A 6,536-nucleotide genomic window follows, 5' to 3' on the forward strand; every position below is an offset into this window, starting at 1 on the left:
TTCAGTAAGACATAGGCCTACAACGTTCATGTGAACACCAAGATCTTAGAAGGCCATTTTCAAGTCCAAATTATAGCAATAACGGAGAAGTTTGAATCTGTCCTGCAACCTAGACACTGTTCAATGTTCAGCCCATATCTTGAGTTCTAGAAGCTCAAATGACCTCAACTTTTTTTTCCTGGAAAGCTAAGAGAATTTCCTAGAACTTTCATGAGTACATATGGTTCCATTTTTTATGTTAGCAATGATGTTTTATTCAGAAAAGAAGATAAGGATTTTCACCAAATCAAAATGTGGCCACCCACTCAACAATGATTCATCAAATCAATAGTTCTAAATTTTGGCCTATAAAAGGAGGCTTTTGCCATGCATTAAGGCATCTTGGTGTTCAGATCAAGATCATGCTCTTGCTCTCTTTCTTTGTATTTTGTAATGTTTAAGTTTTATTTGATGCTATATTAATCTCTTGTTTATGCTTTTCATTTCCTTTCCTTTATTTGTATAATTATGTTCTTATCTTGTTTATTTATGTTTCTTTCGTTCATTATGTTTAGCGAAATATATTATATTAAGGTGAAAAGGTTACACTAATGGTGTAAGAATAAGTATAATATAAACTCAATATGGACTTTAATGCTTGATACTAACATGTTTTATATTTATTATCTTACTCACTTTTAATACCTTGCTTGTTAAATGGTTAATCTAGATTTTTGTTGAACAACCCTTGGTATAACAAATGCTTGACACTTTTATAGCCCAACCTTATGGTATAACCTACACCTGTGCTATGAAAGGAACTTGATTTGTTGTTAACATAAGTTATTACCATGAATACCTGATAATATTTACAAGTATTGGCATTATTTGAACAAGAAAATTAATGTAATCATGTTAACAATTATAATCTAATTAGAACCTTCTTTGTGTGTGGTTTCCAGTTGAGTAATAAGAGTTTATACTATACTTGTTTGAAATACCATTAGTGGATCCTCTAACCTTGACATTTGTTTTTATCATTGTTTAATCCTTATAGTAATATTCCATCTGAAAGTTCTCATTAATTTCTTCCCCTTCTCTTTTTTTATTACTACTACTACTATTATTATTATTATTATTATTATTGACATTCTTGTTATATTTTATGTACGTTAAGTACGCTCTGTGTTTGATCAAGGATCCTGACATTGTTGGTCTTGCCTTGTTCATTCGCATCAGAAATCTGTTTATATTATATAATATATCCTTTTGATCTTTTTATAAACTCAGTATATAGGCTGGAAACCTGTGACCCGATCTTTTAGATCATTCTCAGGTATAACAACGCCACGTACTAAGTATTATTGTTATTATTATTATTATTATTATTACTACTAGTAGTATTATTACTATTACTATTATTGTTCTTATTGTTGTTGTTGTTGTTGTATTGTTATTTATAATTTATACAATTAATCTCTCTGTGGTTCGACCCCGGTCTTGCCTGGTAATTTATTACTTCGACACTCCTGCACTTGGAAGAAGACATCAATCTTTTGGTCGTGTCAAGTTTTTGACACCGTTGCCGGGGAGGTAAATTATTGTATAAATTATAATATATAATTTATTTTTTACTTTTCACTTTTCATTTTATCTAACTTTTGTTTCCTTTGTTTTGTTTTGTTTCTTTTTCTTCTCTTCTCTTTTCTTCCTTTTATTCTCTTCTTACACATGCATGAGAGTTTGGTCACGTACATTAAGTGGTCGACTTTGTAGGGTATCCTCATCATTTTCAGAAAATATGGTCGAAGAAGATAATCAATCGCTTCATAATGAGAATAATGAGAATAACCGTATGAGAACACTTAGATACCACATGAATCCCACAAGAACAAGTGCACCCTCATGCATAGTTTTCCCTCTTGATGCATCTCATTTTAATTTTAAGCCAGGCATTATTCAACTTTTACCTTCTTTTCAAGGTTTAGACCTAGAAAATCCATACTTGCATTTAAAAGAATTTGAGGAGGTCTGTAATACCTTTAATAACTCAAATTGTAGCATGAACACCATTAGATTAAAGCTTTTTTCCTTTTTCATTAAAAGATAAAGCTAAAACATGGCTACAAAATTTGAGACCAGGATCTATTCGTGCTTGGGATGAAATGCAACAACAATTTTTAAATAAGTTTTTTCCGTCTCACAAAACAAACTCTTTCAAAAGACAAATCATCACTTTCACTCAAAAGCCAGGAGAAACATTTTACCAATGTTGGGATAGGTATCGAGACTTACTTAATACTTGCCCTCATCATGGTTTTGAAACATGGAGATTGGTTTCACACTTTTATGAAGGTTTAACACCTAGAGATAGGGAAATGGTTGAATTGATGTGCAATGGAACTTTTGAAGATAAAGACCATAATGAAGCAATGGAGTACCTAGACTTGCTAGACGAAAATGCTCAAAATTGGGACACCACAGGTACTTATGAGGCACCAAGTAAAACTCAACCTCATACATCTAGTGGAGGTATGCACAACCTTAGGGAAGATCATGACCTCCAAGCCAAGTTTGCATGTTTAGGTAGAAAAGTCGAAGCACTTGAATTGAAAAAGAGTGGTCAATTAAAATCTATTCAAGACATGGTGTGTCAAATCTGTGAAACCAAGGAACACTCAACAAATGATTGTCCAACTTTGCCTTCTTTTAGGGAATGCCTCGATCAACAAGCCCATGCTTTAAACAGTTTCCAGAGGCCTAACCATAACCCATACTCACAAACGTATAACCCTGGTTGGAGAAGTCACCCAAATTTTAGTTGGAAGAGTGATAACAAGAATACACAAACTTCACAGCCACCATTTCAAGTACATCATAATTTCTAAAATTCTCATGGATATGCACCTCCTTATGCTCCACCTCCTAGAAGAAATCTTGAGGAAACATTGCATGCATTCATTGAAAAGCAAGAGGCAATCAACACTCAACTTGCTCAATGCATGACAGATTTTAAAGATGCTCTTGCAAAATTAACATCTGCTCTCAGTTTCCAAGAGAAAGGTAAGTTTCCATCTCAACCACAACAAAATCCAAAGGGGCAATACAATGCAAATGCAAGTTGTTCTGGAAGCCAACACATGGATCAAGTCAAATAAGTCATCACTCTTCGTAGTGGTAAGGTTATTGAAAAACCCACTCTTGAACCTTGTGAGAAAGATGATAAGTCTATCTCTGAGGGTAAGGAAGGGGTTGAACCTGAACATTGCAAAGAGAAGGTTGATTCCCCGCCAGCACTTCCATTTCCTCATGCCATGACCAAACAAAGGAAAGTCAATCACAACTCTGAAATCTTTGAAACTTTCAAACAGGTAAGGATCAATATACCTTTGTTGGATGCTATTAAACAGGTTCCTTCCTATGCTAAATTTTTGAAAGATCTGTGCACTGTGAAGAGAAAACTGAATGTGAAAAAAAAGCCTTTTTAGCAGAACATGTAAGTGCCATTCTTCAAAACAATAATGCTTTGAAATATAAAGACCCTGGTTGTCTTACAATTTCTTGCTTTATTGGAGAACATAAAATTGAAAGAGCCTTACTTGATCTTGGAGCTAGTGTGAATTTACTTCCATATTCAGTATTTCAAAGTCTCAATCTAGGTGAGTTAAAACCAACCTCTGTAACTCTTTTACTTGCCGATAGATCTGTAAAAGTGCCTAAAGGAATAATTGAAGATGTGTTAGTACAAGTCGATAAATTCATTTACCCTGTGGATTTTATTGTCTTGGACACGCAACCTGTTGAAGCATGTAATTCATTTCCTATTATTTTAGGACGTCCGTTTCTTGCAACTTCTAATGCATTGATTAATTGTAGGAATGGACTCATGAAGTTATCTTTTGGAAACATGACATTGGAGATGAATATTTTCAACATTTGCAAGCAACCTGGAGATGATAATGATTTACAAGAAGTAGATCTTATTGAAGAATTAGTTCATGATCATCTTGAATCTACTTTGAGTAAAATTGAGTTGGATGAATCTGAAGATTTGCAAATGATTTATTCTTAGGAAGAAATCAAAGATGAAAAAGACACCAAAAATATTGATGCTGATCTTGTGTCAAAAGTGACAACAGATTTGACATTTGACATTCCACTAATCGATGATTACTCTCCTGACGAATCCTTACTTTCTCTTAGTTCAATGCCTTGGTTTGCTAAAAATATCAATTTTCTTCCTTTAGGAGATTTGCCAGCTCACTGGAGTACCGAAGACAAAGGAAAGTTTTTGAACGAAGTGAAGAACTTTTATTCGGATGACCCTTACTTATTCAAAAATTATCCTGATCAAATATTTCAAATATGCATTCCCAATAATGAGGTAAGTAGTGTCATTAAACTTTGTCATTTTGAGGCATGTGAGAGTCATTTCTCATCAAAAAGGACGACTGCCAAAATCTTACAATCTAGATTCTATTGGCCCACCATGTTCAAAGACACACATGTGTTCTGCAAAGCTTGTGAAAATTGTCAAAAGTCAGGATTTATTTCAAAACATAAGGAGTCTTTAGATAATCTTTTGTTGACCCTTAAGACGCATCCTGGTGACAATGTGCATTATGCATTTCATGACATATGACCTAATTTTCATAAAGAACATGATCGACTTAGTCTTGGGAATTTGACTAAAAAAGACCCTGTTTGCCAGTTTTTAAGAAAACTGGATGGGAAGCCTATCCTCGACCCATAGAGGGCGTGTAAGCCGTTCTTGGACGTAAAACCAAGGGAAGATGTGAGCCACAATCACAACTACCTGTACATATATGCTTTGTCAAAATAAATAAATAAAGAGAGAGAGTGTGAGACTACAGCTGGCCTACATATAGATGGTATGATTGCATTTTCACTTTTTCATCTATAAATTCTTCACTTCCTTCCCTTCATTTCTACTCATCCCATACATTCATCAAATATAGAAGTGTGTAGAAATGGCAGGTTCCTCAAGTCATCACATAAGAAATATTTGTGTTTTTGGTGGATCCAGTCCTAGGAAAGAAAAACAGTTTTTAGAATCAGCAAATCATCTTGGTCAGGTACTAGCTGAGAGAAAGATTCATTTAGTGTATGGGGGAGGCAGCCTTGGGTTAATGGGAGGTGTTTCAATGGCTGCATTTTTAGGAGGCAGTCAAGTTTTGGGGGTTGTCCCCAACGCTTTGACAAATGGGGACATCATTAGAAAAACAATTGGAGAGGAACTACAGGTCCCAACAATGTCTGATCGACCGAACGCCATGTTTAGCCATGCTGATGCCTTCATTGCCTTACCAGGTGGTCTGGGCACATTGGAAGAGATCTTTCATATTTCATCTTGGGCCCAACTGCACATTCACCATAAACCTATAGGTTTGTTAAATGTTAATGGTTTTTATGATAAATTGCTATCTTTCCTTGATCAAGCTGTGGAACACGAATTTCTAACATCTTCGGCACGACAAATCATAATCTCTGCTGCTACTACTGAACAATTGATTGACCAACTACAATCTTTCATCCCTGTCATTGATCCTTGCATGAGTCGCCTAGATTGGTCAACTAAGAAAAGCCATAAAAAGCTTAGATTAGATTTGAGCCTTCATCTGTGAAACCTTGTGTCTTTTGGTTTTATTAATAGCATATATATTATTTTGTTTTGTTACTTCTTATATTTGCTTAAGTGTGTTTCAGGTTTGTCATTGTTCACTATTTCAGGTGATGTCTTCTATACTCTATCTTTCTACCTTAGGACATTGAGGACAATGTCTCGTTTTGGTTGGGGGGAGAGGGTAGTAGTTTAAAAAAAAAAACTAACCAACTAACTGTTTTTGTTTTTAAAAAACCATTTGGCAAAATTGTTATTACTAGGATGGCAGAGTAAAGAGGAATTATTCTTGAGACGCATCTTAGTAAAAATTTTCTAATGGTTATTTGCAATATTCATAACAAGGCCTATTAGAATACTTCTTGAAATATTCAGGTTTACAAACTCTCGCATTGTTATCACTTGATTCTGCTCATATACTCATTTAACAAGTATTATTAAACCTTCATTTTCACACACACACTTTAACATATGATTGTGGGTTGCACATTGAATTATTACATTATTTATGTTCTTTTGTTGAAGGTAACAACTAAGGGAAAGGGATAGTATATAATTTGCAAAAAAAAAAAAATATTGATAATATTGATGATAATAAAAACATAGATAAGTTTGGTTTCGTAGCCTCCCTAACCTAAGCAATTAAGCCCGAAGGGGTGTTTTAACACCTAATACCCTAAAGTCAACTGACTTGGGAGCTATTGGCCCAAAGCTTGTTACATGGGTTAAGGAGAAAAGCTTAAGGGAATCAAACATTGCATTATCTACGTATCAATATCTGCAACCCGAGTTGTTAAGCTCGTAGGGGTGTCTCAACACCTAATGCCCTAAGACCAACTGGTCTGGGAGTCATTAGCCGAAAACTCGTTACATAGGTTAATGATACATTATGTTTCTAAGTTGTATGTGCATATAA

At 34.6% G+C, this 6,536-nt stretch overlaps 1 pseudogene; it reads left to right on the forward strand.

Annotated features, from left to right (window-relative positions):
• The first annotated feature begins 1,453 nt into the window (after positions 1 to 1,453).
• On the forward strand, positions 1,454 to 3,467 carry LOC140955048 (uncharacterized; annotated as a pseudogene).
• The last annotated feature ends 3,069 nt before the right edge of the window (positions 3,468 to 6,536 follow it).

The sequence above is a fragment of the Populus alba genome, chromosome 19, assembly GCF_005239225.2.
Source record: "Populus alba chromosome 19, ASM523922v2, whole genome shotgun sequence".
NCBI lineage: Eukaryota > Viridiplantae > Streptophyta > Magnoliopsida > Malpighiales > Salicaceae > Populus > Populus alba.